The 12,773-nt window shown below is 44.6% G+C and overlaps 1 protein-coding gene across 3 annotated transcripts in view; it reads right to left on the reverse strand.

Annotated features, from left to right (window-relative positions):
* Positions 1 to 12,773, reverse strand: part of TMEM267 (transmembrane protein 267) — a 39,313-nt gene that overhangs the window by 15,855 nt on the left and 10,685 nt on the right. Inside the window, exon 1 of one of the 3 annotated variants that reach the window (XM_073343898.2) lies at positions 1,663 to 5,089. The exons of the other annotated variants lie outside the window; for them this stretch is intronic. The gene's annotated coding sequence lies outside the window, so the exon portion shown is untranslated. Of the gene's footprint in view, positions 1 to 1,662; positions 5,090 to 12,773 lie in introns of those variants that run through there. 3 annotated transcript variants of the gene reach the window in all.

Consider the following 12,773-nt stretch of genomic DNA (forward strand, 5'->3'; position numbering starts at 1 on the left):
TGGGTCATATTGGGAAATATTAAGGGTTTGGTGCATTTGTTAAAACAAAGAAAGAGATCATTGTTTGACACTTATCAATATGAATGGATGCAATATGTTTCCAGTATTGTAAACCAGACTTGTTAATGGGAGAAATTGTTGTCAAAATTGCACACTAACAGTTCCTGGAGGCAAAGGTATTGAAGGTTAACCCACTCCCCATATTACACATGGGATCCTTCTGGCTACCCTGGACCTTGAGCCAGTGGGCTGGGGAGGGAAGGAAGCTATTGGACACTAGAGGTTGTACCGAATGGACTCCTCAAAAGTGGGTGTGCCTCACCTTGCCTGTTGCCCCAGAACCTTGTAGTAAAGATACATCACTAGGATCATGTATGTGGCATGAATTGGAATCACAAACTCAAATTGCCTCACAGTACTTTCTCTTGAATAGGCTACATAGAAAGTGACACTGACGATTATAAATCTTAGTGTCAAAAGGGGGATTATGTTGGATCATATTAAAGAAGTTCTGTATTAAAATCACAAATGAGTTTGATTCCCCAGAGTTTAAATTCCAGGGTATTACTAATTAAGAGGTCTCTTGGTTTTTGGTACTGTTTCTCTCCCTCTATGTGTGAAACTTGCAAGCTGCTAACTGTGTTAGTACATTCTAAGACAGAGTCTGCTCTCAAAGCAATTCGCACAGAGAGAGACTCAAAGCAATACTCTAACAACAGAAACAGCACCCAGAGACTCCCCACCCTTTTGTTGTATTAACAATTGTGATTAAAATAGAGATAGAGGATGTATGTGGATGGATGCTTGGTGTGGATAATAACTGAATGATCAGGGAGGTGCCAGCCTAAGAATCCAGTGTCCATCGGCTGAAGAAGGCGTCAAGTGGAAATAACCAGAGGACCCCACCCGGAGGGCAGACTGGAATCCACCCAACAGCCTCAAGAATGGGAGAACCAAAGAACAAGATAACATCTTGGAGCCGTCAGGAATGTGCTATCTGCTGATTGATTCAGCAACAGCATGATGAAGCAATTCCCATAGACTGGCATAGGAAGAAATTCCTATAAAAATAGACTCTAAAAAGTGAGAACTTTGGGGTCTGATTCTGCAAACCAACTTCCAGGAGCATCAGATGAGCATCTGACAAGGCCCTGCTCCCTCCTCATGTCCAGGCCACCTGGCCAGTGACTTGGCATGAGCAACTCTAAGGCTGGTAACTATGATAACAACCTTGCAGAACCTGTGTGTGTGTGTGTGTGTGTGTGTGTATGTTTGTATGAATGAATGAATGTGAGAATAAATTTGAGATTGAATGGAATGTTATAGCTATAACTAACTAACTGCTTACTATGATTCTTTCTGTATTCACAATAAATGTGGTATTTTACCTTTTTTCCTTTAATAAGATCCTGCTGGTTTTTATTTTATTGGTACAACAAGTGTACACAACAGCCTGTTAGGTTAGGTGAAGACTCACACCACACTTTAATACACAGCAATGAGACTGTTTTGTAATGAAACTAGAATAAATTTATTAATGAAGAACAGAATTTAAGTGATACTAACCAAGAACAAAAGAGACAGGTCTGGTTACAAACAAAACATGCTTTCTAGTATACAAAATTTAATAGATTATAATCCTGGTCTCAGGCAATTACTCACCGATAGTCAGTTCCCAGAGACTTCAGCCCACATGGTTGAAGGATCCACCTTTCACAGATTCCAAGAACTTCGGGCCTCTTTTGTCCCATAAGTGTTGTATAACTAGAACATCTTTTTGCTTCTTCTTATATTTTCCAGAGTCCATTATCTCTTTGCTTCTTCTTATATTTTCCAGAGTCCATTATCTCTGTCTCAAGAGCCAGGAAGACTTCCTGGGGGTGCAGACTCGGCCCCCGGTCTCAGTAAACTCCTTCTTCCATTTCTTGATAATTTGATTGCTTTGTTTACCTTGTATGTGTAATCCTTCTGCCAGGTGGAGCCAGCAGCAACAAGGGCTGCGTTCAATATCTAAGGGTTCCTCTTGAACAATACAACACAGAACCGGCTCAAGCCCATACCCAGTAACCTGGGAAAATTACACACCACCCCATGGCACCTCTGAGAGGCAATACTTCCGCACTCACAATCACAGAGTCTGAGTGTGGAAAAGAAACTTTTAATGAAAGGAAGGACATCACCTGACATTAATTAGGGAAAATGCCACAAGCAGAATTCATAATCATAAAACTGTGAGGAGGACACTCACCCCAGAGTGCGTAGGGCAGTGCCTTCTGTCTCATGTTCTTGAGTTCTACAACCAAAAGTTCCTTTTCTGTGCCCCTCTCTGATCCCTCACCACACTCCACTCACAGTTGTTGTCCTTGGTCAGCGAGGATCCAGGGTTCAGAGGTGCACCTGTGTGAGTTCACTTCCCACCTGGGAAGAAGGCACCTTGCTTGCTCTGCCATCCGAACACTTGCTCTGGCCAGCCACCTCGCCAGCCGCTCGTTCACCTACCGACTCGCCAGCCGCTCGTTCATTGGCTGATTGTCAGTTATCTTCTGTTACCTCCTGACTCTCTGCTGTGATCTCTGCATATCAGTTTCTTAGTGATTTTCAGCTCTTTGCAGACTGGACAGAAACACTGCCCCACCAAAAGTGATTTCAGTTCTCATTTGAGCACTTTGACGTAACAAAAGGCTCCTAATGAAGCCTAATTAGCTCTGTCTTTGAACAGTGGGAAAGAACAGACTGGAGGCCCATAGGAGAGGCCATACCTCCTGGCTGGGACACCTATCCCCACCCTTCTTACTCTCACAGGGGTCTGGCATTCGAGCCCCTGATTTACAAGTTCCGTTCAGCTGAGGATGACATCTCAACTGGGACAAGTTCAGCACAGTTCTGCTCCCCTTTAGTCATACAATGAAGTTAACATTGATAACATTTCTCTACCCCTGCATGCCATACTAACGTGATTTGTAACCCAACACCAGCCAAAGCTTGGAGCTACACCACTCCTATCTGCTAGATACCTACACAGAGTAGGTGTGTTTGTGTAAATACAGTTTGCTCCTGAAGTCTCTCCCCTTCCCGAATTAGCTGTCAGGGGAGAGCTCATTCAGCCCCTGCTTACATCTGTAATGTACTTTTATTGTCCTCTGCCTATAATTAAGACAGACAGGTGAATCCGTATTCTTTTGTCTAGGGCAGGATGGGTTAATGCATTGCCTCCCAAATGCATTTAAAGAACATATTTCCAGCACACATGCATAACTCTTTGTACTCAACGTGTACATACATCACACAATCATTTCTGGAACCAGCATGTCACCAGTTTACATATGATACCTCACGATACATTTTAGACACATAATATGATACTTATGTTGGGTGTAGTGAATGTGTCAAGCCTGATATGCATTGCAGTATAGTGGGCCTGTGGGCATTTAGGGGCTCTTTCATCTGCCATTTTGTTGCCTAGTCACCCAGTTCTGAGAGACCCTTTGGAGCTCTTCGCAGCCTGCCTGGGACCGCAAACGTGAAATTGCAGCACTACTAACTGTAGTCTGTAACCTGTCATTTAAATCAGCTTCTGTACCAAATGACTGGAGGATAGCTAATATAGCTGGACCGCTTAGTAACAGTGATCATAATATAATTAAATTTAACATCCCTGTGGCGGGGAAAACACTACAGCAGCCCAACACTGTAGCATTTAATTTCAGAAAGGGGGACTACACAAAAATGAAAGTTAGTTAAAAAGAAATTAAAAGGTACAGTGCAAAAAGTGAAATCCCTGCAAGCTGCATGGAAACTTTTTAAAGATCAACTTAAATGTATACCGCAAATTTAAAAAACATAGTAAGAGAACCAAAGAAGTGCCACTGTGGCTAAACAACAAAGTAAAAGAAGCAGTGAGAGGCAAAAAGGCGTCCTTTAAAAAGTGGAAGTTAAATCCTAGTGAGGAAAATAGAAAGGAGCATAAACTCTGGCAAAAGAAGTGTAAAAATATAATTAGGAAGGCCAAAAAAGAATTTCAAGAACAGCTAGCCAAAGACTCAAAAAGTAATAGCAAAAAAAATGTTTTAAGTAAATCAGAAGCAGGAAGCCTGCTAAACAAACAGTGGGGCTACTGGATGATCAAGATGCTAAGGAGCACTCAAGTATGATAAGGCCATTGAAGAGAAACTAAACAAATTCTTTGCATCGGTCTTCACAACTGAGGATATGAGGAAGACTGCCAAACCTGAGCCATTCTTTTTAGGTGACAAATCTGAGTAACTGGTCCAGATTGAGGTGTCATCAGATGTGGTTTTTGAACAAATTGATAAACTAAATAGTAATATGTCCCCAGGACCAGATGGTATTCACTCCAGAGTTCTGAAGGAACTCAAATGTGAAATTGCAGAACTACTAACTGTAGTCTGTAACCTATCATTTAAATCAGCTTGTGTACCAAATGACTGGAGGATAGCTAATATGACTCCAATTACAGGCCAGTAAGCCTGACTTCAGTACCAGGCAAACTTGTTGAAACTATAGTAAAGAACAAAATTATCAGACGAACATAATTTGTTGGGGAAGAGTCAACATGTTTTTTGTAAAGGGAAATCATGCCTCACCAGTCTACTAGAATTCTTTGAGGCGGTCAACAATCACATCGACAAGGGGGATCCAGTGGATATAGTGTACTTAGATTTTCAGAAAGCCTTTGGCAAGGTCCCTCACCAAAGGCTCTTGCACAAAGTAAGCTGCCACGCAATAAGAGGGAAGGTGGTCTCATGGATTGGTAACTGGTTAAAAGATAGGAAACAAAGGGTAGGAATAAATGGCCAGTTTTCAGAATGGAGAGAGGTAAATAGTGGTTTCCCCCAGGGGTCTGTACGGGGCCCAGTCCTTTTCAACGTATTCATAAATGATCTGGAGAAAGGGGTAAACAGTGAGGTGGCAAAATTTGCAGATGATACAAAACTACTCACGATAGTCAAGTCCCAGGCAGACTGCAAAGAGCTACAAAAGGATCTCTCAAAGCTGGGTGACTGGGCAACAAAATGGCAGATGAAATTCCATGTTGAAAAATGCAAAGTATTGCGCATTGGAAAACATAATCCCAACTATACATATAAAATGATGGGGTCTAAATTAGCTGTTACCACTTGTCATAAATATAAAGGGAAGGGTAAACCCCTTTGAAATCCCTCCTGGCCAGGGGAAAGCTCCTCTCACCTGTAAAGGGTTAAGAAGCTAAAGGTAACCTCGCTGGCACCTGACCAAAATGACCAATGAGGAGACAAGATACTTTCAAAAGCTGGGAGGAGGGAGAGAAACAAAGGGTTTGTGTGTCTGTCTGTAGTCGTCTTGGCCAGGGACAGAACAGGAATGGAGCCTTAGAACTTTTAGTAAGTAATCTAGCTAGGTATGTGTTAGATTACGATTTCTTTAAATGGCTGAGAAAAGAATTGTGCTGAATAGAATAACTATTTCTGTCTGTGTATCTTTTTTGTAACTTAAGGTTTTGCCTAGAGGGGTTCTCTATGTTTTGAATCTAATTACCCTGTAAGATATCTACCATCCTGATTTTACAGGGGGGATTTCTTTATTTCTATTTACTTCTATTTTTTATTAAAAGTCTTCTTGTAAAACACTGAATGCTTTTTCATTGTTCTCAGATCCAAGGGTTTGGGTCTGTGGTCACCTATGCAAATTGGTGAGGCTTTTTATCCAACATTTCCCAGGAAAGGGGGAGTGCAAGTGTTGGGAGGATTGTTCATTGTTCTTAAGATCCAAGGGTCTGGGTCTGTAGTCACCTAGGCGAATTGGTGAGGCTTTTTACCAAACCTTGTCCAGGAAGTAGGGTGCAAGGTTTTGGGAAGTATTTTGGGGGGAAGGACGCGTCCAAACAGCTCTTCCCCAGTAACCAGTATTAGTTTGGTGGTGGTAGCGGCCATTCCAAGGATAACGGGGGTAATATTTTGTACCTTGGGGAAGTTTTGACCTAAGCTGGTAAAGATAAGCTTAGGAGGTTTTTCATGCAGGTCCCCACATCTGTACCCTAGAGTTCAGAGTGGGGGAGGAACCTTGACATGGTGGCACAGTGGTGGGATTAACCTGAAATCATTTTGAGATCCAGTTGAGATTTTTTGAACTAGAAATACAGATTTTAAAAAGGAATTTTTAGGAAGTCCAGAAGGCAGCTTTGAAACTGAAAGCAGCTTGGTTTCTCTCTGCTTTGTGGCCAAGCAGAGACAAAAGGGGATTATCTTGTGAATTGCAGGTTTCATTTGCCTGGAGGCAGGGTACTTAACTCCTGCAGGGAAATTCACAGTCTTCCAACCCAGAGGTTTGTTTTTTTTTTTTCTTTTCTTCCTAAAAGTAAATAGGGGGTGTGTGCTCTACCCATTTGCCTGGAGACAAAAGTGGCAGGGTTTTTTTTAGGATTTTGATTTTTTTTTTTTGTTTTACAAGGAGCACAGGTTTGAAAAGAAATTTTTTTTTTCTTCGTTGGGCTGGGTAAGCAGGTTTCCAAGTAGTTGGAGGTTTTTTGCTTTAATTTGGGCCCAGAGCAGAGACAAGGGAATTGTCTTTTTCTGTAGGCTGACAATCACTATCAGAGAATAGGTATTCTATTCCAGCACAGCAAAATTTTACAGCCAAGTTTTGTTTGTTTATTTCTAAACCTCAGGTGTAAAGTTAGTTAAAAACAGAGAGGTTAGAATGACCAAATCCTCAGCTCGACTACAGCTGGAATTAGCCAAATTTCAGGCTGAGGAAAAACAAAGGGAACATGAAAGACAGATAGAACTCATGCGGCTGGAGAAGGAGGTACAGGAGGCTGCACACAAGAGGGAAATGGAGGCAAGGAAGCATGTGGAGGAGGAGAAGGAAAAAGAGAGGAAGCATGTGGAGGAGGTGGAGAGGATAAAGGCCCAGCAGAATATACCAACAAACCCTAGCAATCCTTCTCCAGGTACCACTTCCCATCCCAGAAAGTTCCCCACCTACAAGGCAGGTGATGATACTGAGGCCTTCTTAGAAAACTTCGAAAGGGCCTGCCTTGGGTACAACATCTCTACCGACCAATACATGGTAGAGCTGAGGCCACAGCTCAGTGGACCCTTAGCTGAGGTGGCAGCTGAAATGCCTAAAGAACACATGAACAAGTATGAACTGTTTAAATCCAAGGCGAGAGTCAGAATGGGGATAACACCCGAGCAGTCTCGTCGGAGGTTCAGAGCCCTAAGGTGGAAACCAGACATGTCATTTACCCGACATGCCTACCACATTGTGAAACATTGGGATGCCTGGATATCAGGAGCAAGTGTTGACTCTCCAGTAAATTTGCCCTTCCTAATGCAAATGGAACAATTCTTAGAGGGTGTTCCTGAGGAAATAGAAAGATACATCCTAGATGGGAAACCCAAAACTGTAATCGAGGCAGGAGAGATTGGAGCCAGATGGGTGGAGGTGGCAGAGAAGAAGAAAACTGGTCGCAGTTGGAGCGGAGACCAGAAGGGACCACCCCAGACCACACCCTATTACCGGGGGCCGCCCAAAGCCCCACCTACCTCCCAAAGAACCCTCCAGACCCCTTATCGTCCCACCACCCCGTTCTCCAGCAACCCTCCTCGTCCCAGTGACCCGTCAGCTGGACGATGTTTTAAGTGTAACGAGCTGGGGCATGTAAAGGCCAACTGCCCCAAGAACCCCAACAGATTACAGTTCATTGCACCGGAATCACACCAGAGGTCCACAGGCCCAGATACCTCCCAGATACCCTTGGAGCGGAGGGAAACTGTGAGTGTGGGCGGGAAGAAGGTCACCGCGTGGAGGGACACCGGAGCACAAGTGTCAGCTATCCATGCTTCCTTAGTGGACCCAAATTTAATCAACCCAGAGATCCAAGTGACGATTCAACCCTTCAAGTCCAACTCTTTCAATTTGCCTACAGCCAAGTTGCCTGTCCAGTACAAGGGCTGGTCAGGAATGTGGACTTTTGCAGTCTATGATGATTATCCCATCCCCATGCTGTTGGGGGAAGACTTGGCCAATCACGTGAAGCAGGCCAAGAGGGTGGGAACGGTCACCCGCAACCAGGCTAAACAAGCCGTGAGGCCTAGCTCTGTTCCGGAAACTTCTATCAGGACCCAGTCAGAGGTGATGGACCTGGACCCCAGGCCAATGTCTGCAACAGCAGTAGTGGATCCAGTCCCAGAGACCCAGACGGAACCAGTCCCAGAACCGGAACCAGCCGAACAACCAACACCAGACCCCGTGTCAGCACTGAATCCAGTACTTGCAACCTCAACACCAGAGGGCCCCACCGAACCTGAACTGGCAGCAGCCGATAACCCTACACAAGAGGCTCAGCCGGAGCCTGAATCCCAACATAGTGCACCAGCGGAGAGCGGTTCACAGTCAACAGAAACAGCTCCATCCCCTATATCGCTTCCAGAGGGACCAAGCCTAGGTCCACAATCCCATGAGGAACTGATGTCTCCAGCATCAAGGGAACAGTTCCAGACCGAACAGGAAGCAGATGAAAGCCTCCAGAGAGCTTGGACGGCGGCACGGAGCAACCCACCGCCTCTCAGCTCTTCTAATCGATCCAGGTTTGTTGTAGAAAGAGGACTTTTATACAAGGAAACTCTTTCTGGGGGACACCAGGAAGACTGGCATCCTCAGAGACAGTTGGTAGTTCCAACTAAATACCGGGCCAAGCTCTTGAGCTTAGCCCATGATCACCCTAGTGGCCATGCTGGGGTGAACAGGACCAAAGACCGTTTGGGGGGGTCATTCCACTGGGAGGGAATGGGCAAGGATGTTTCTACCTATGTCCAGTCTTGTGAGGTGTGCCAAAGAGTGGGAAAACCCCAAGACCAGGTCAAAGCTCCTCTCCAGCCACTCCCCATCATTGAAGTTCCATTTCAGCGAGTAGCTGTGGATATTCTGGGTCCTTTTCCGAAAAAGACACCCAGAGGAAAGCAGTACATACTGACTTTCATGGATTTTGCCACCCGATGGCCGGAAGCAGTAGCTCTAAGCAACACCAGGGCTAAAAGTGTGTGCCAGGCACTAGCAGACATTTTTGCCAGGGTAGGTTGGCCCTCCGACATCCTCACAGATGCAGGGACTAATTTCCTGGCAGGAACTATGAAAAACCTTTGGGAAGCTCATGGGGTAAATCACTTGGTTGCCACTCCTTACCATCATCAAACAAATGGCATGGTGGAGAAGTTTAATGGAACTTTGGGGGCCATGATACGTAAATTCGTAAATGAGCACTCCAATGATTGGGACCTAGTATTGCAGCAGTTGCTCTTTGCCTACAGAGCTGTACCACATCCCAGTTTAGGGTTTTCCCCATTTGAACTTGTATATGGCCGTGAGGTTAAGGGGCCATTGCAGTTGGTGAAGCAGCAATGGGAGGGATTTACACCTTCTCCAGGAACTAACATTCTGGACTTTGTAACCAACCTACAAAACACCCTCCGAACCTCTTTAGCCCTTGCTAGAGAAAACTTACAGGATGCTCAAAAAGAGCAAAAAGCCTGGTATGATAAACATGCCAGAGAGCGTTCCTTCAAAGTAGGAGACCAGGTCATGGTCTTAAAGGCGCTCCAGGCCCATAAAATGGAAGCATCGTGGGAAGGGCCATTCGTGGTCCAGGAGCGCCTGGGAGCTGTTAATTATCTCATAGCATTCCCCACCTCCAACCGAAAGCCTAAGGTGTACCATATTAATTCTCTAAAGCCCTTTTATTCCAGAGAATTAAAGGTTTGTCAGTTTACAGCCCAGGGAGGAGACGACGCTGAGTGGCCTGAAGGTGTTTACTACGAAGGGAAATGTGCTGGTGGTGTGGAAGAGGTGAACCTCTCCATGACCCTTGGGCGTATGCAGCGACAGCAGATCCAGGAGCTGTGCACTAGCTACGCGCCAACGTTCTCAGCCACCCCAGGACTGACTGAACGGGCATACCACTCCATTGACACAGGTAATGCTCACCCAATTAGGGTCCACCCTTACCGGGTGTCTCCTCAAGCTAAAACTGCTATAGAACGGGAGATCCAGGATATGTTACAGATGGGTATAATCCGCCCCTCTGAAAGTGCATGGGCATCTCCAGTGGTTCTAGTTCCCAAACCAGATGGGGAAATACGTTTTTGCGTGGACTACCGTAAGCTAAATGCTGTAACTCGCCCAGACAACTATCCCATGCCACGCACAGATGAACTATTAGAGAAACTGGGAAGGGCCCAGTTCATCTCTACCTTGGACTTAACCAAGGGGTACTGGCAGGTACCGCTAGATGAATCTGCCAAGGAAAGGTCAGCCTTCATCACACATCTCGGGCTGTATGAATTTAATGTACTCCCTTTCGGGCTGCGAAATGCACCCGCCACTTTCCAAAGACTTGTAGATGGTCTCCTAGCGGGATTAGGAGAATATGCAGTCGCCTACCTTGACGATGTGGCCATATTTTCGGATTCCTGGGCAGACCACCTGGAACATCTACAAAAAGTCCTTGAGCGCATAAGGGAGGCAGGACTAACTGTTAAGGCTAAGAAGTGTCAAATAGGCCTAAACAGAGTGACTTACCTTGGACACCAGGTGGGTCAAGGAACTATCAGCCCCCTACAGGCCAAAGTGGATGCTATCCAAAAGTGGCCTGTCCCAAAGTCAAAGAAACAGGTTCAATCCTTCTTAGGCTTGGCCGGTTATTACAGACGATTTGTACCGCACTACAGCCAAATCGCTGCCCCACTGACAGACCTAACCAAAAAGAAACAGCCAAATGCTGTTCAGTGGACCGGAAGGTGTCAGAAGGCCTTTAACAAGCTTAAAGCGACACTCATGTCTGACCCTGTACTAAGGACCCCAGACTTTGACAAACCGTTCCTAGTAACCACAGATGCATCCGAGCGTGGTGTGGGAGCAGTTTTAATGCAGAAAGGACCTGATCAAGAATTCCACCCTGTAGTGTTTCTCAGCAAAAAACTGTCTGAGAGGGAAAGCAACTGGTCAGTCACTGAAAAAGAATGTTATGCCATTGTCTACGCTCTGGAAAAGCTACGCCCATATGTTTGGGGACGGTGTTTCCACCTGCAAACCGACCATGCTGCACTAAAGTGGCTTCACACCGTCAAAGAAACTAACAGAAAACTTCTTCGGTGGAGTTTAGCTCTCCAAGATTTTGATTTCGACATCCAACACATCTCAGGAGCTTCTAACAAAGTGGCTGATGCACTCTCCCGTGAAAGTTTCCCAGAATCAACTGGTTAAAATCGTCCTTGAGATGTGGAAAATATTGTTAGTCTTTATGCACTTGGTAGTATATTTAGAGATGCATGTGTCTTATTAACTCCGTTTTCCTAGAGCTCCAGGAAGAAATCCCAGCCAGTGTTTCACCCTAGCTGAGATTTGGGGGGCGTGTCATAAATATAAAGGGAAGGGTAAACCCCTTTGAAATCCCTCCTGGCCAGGGGAAAGCTCCTCTCACCTGTAAAGGGTTAAGAAGCTAAAGGTAACCTCGCTGGCACCTGACCAAAATGACCAATGAGGAGACAAGATACTTTCAAAAGCTGGGAGGAGGGAGAGAAACAAAGGGTTTGTGTGTCTGTCTGTAGTCGTCTTGGCCAGGGACAGAACAGGAATGGAGCCTTAGAACTTTTAGTAAGTAATCTAGCTAGGTATGTGTTAGATTATGATTTCTTTAAATGGCTGAGAAAAGAATTGTGCTGAATAGAATAACTATTTCTGTCTGTGTATCTTTTTTGTAACTTAAGGTTTTGCCTAGAGGGGTTCTCTATGTTTTGAATCTAATTACCCTGTAAGATATCTACCATCCTGATTTTACAGGGGGGATTTCTTTATTTCTATTTACTTCTATTTTTTATTAAAAGTCTTCTTGTAAAACACTGAATGCTTTTTCATTGTTCTCAGATCCAAGGGTTTGGGTCTGTGGTCACCTATGCAAATTGGTGAGGCTTTTTATCCAACATTTCCCAGGAAAGGGGGAGTGCAAGTGTTGGGAGGATTGTTCATTGTTCTTAAGATCCAAGGGTCTGGGTCTGTAGTCACCTAGGCGAATTGGTGAGGCTTTTTACCAAACCTTGTCCAGGAAGTAGGGTGCAAGGTTTTGGGAAGTATTTTGGGGGGAAGGACGCGTCCAAACAGCTCTTCCCCAGTAACCAGTATTAGTTTGGTGGTGGTAGCGGCCATTCCAAGGATAACGGGGGTAATATTTTGTACCTTGGGGAAGTTTTGACCTAAGCTGGTAAAGGTAAGCTTAGGAGGTTTTTCATGCAGGTCCCCACATCTGTACCCTAGAGTTCAGAGTGGGGGAGGAACCTTGACACCACTCAAAGAGATCTTGGAGTCATTGTGGATAGTTCTCTGAAAACGTCCACTCAATGTGCAGTCGAAGTCAAAAAAGCAAACATAACGTTGGGAATTATAAAGAAAGGGATATATAATAAGACAGAGAATATCGTATTGCCGCTATATAAATCCATGGTACGCCCACATCTTGAATACTACGTATAGATGTAATCGCACTGTAACATTACACTCCATATTCTTATGAAAATATGATTGTGGTAGGAATATGACATAACTAAGATATGCTTTATGCAAGATAACTCTTGTAAGCTATCATTGGAAAGGTTATAATTTACTGAATATGATTATCCTATTTGTATGCTTGTATCATTTCTGTATCTGAAATTAGGACTATTGACTATGTATTTGTATTTCAACTATGCTACTCTGGGTAACACTCACTACTAACACTT

This window comes from Lepidochelys kempii, chromosome 5 (genome assembly GCF_965140285.1).
Source record: "Lepidochelys kempii isolate rLepKem1 chromosome 5, rLepKem1.hap1, whole genome shotgun sequence".
In the NCBI taxonomy this organism is placed as follows: domain Eukaryota; kingdom Metazoa; phylum Chordata; order Testudines; family Cheloniidae; genus Lepidochelys; species Lepidochelys kempii.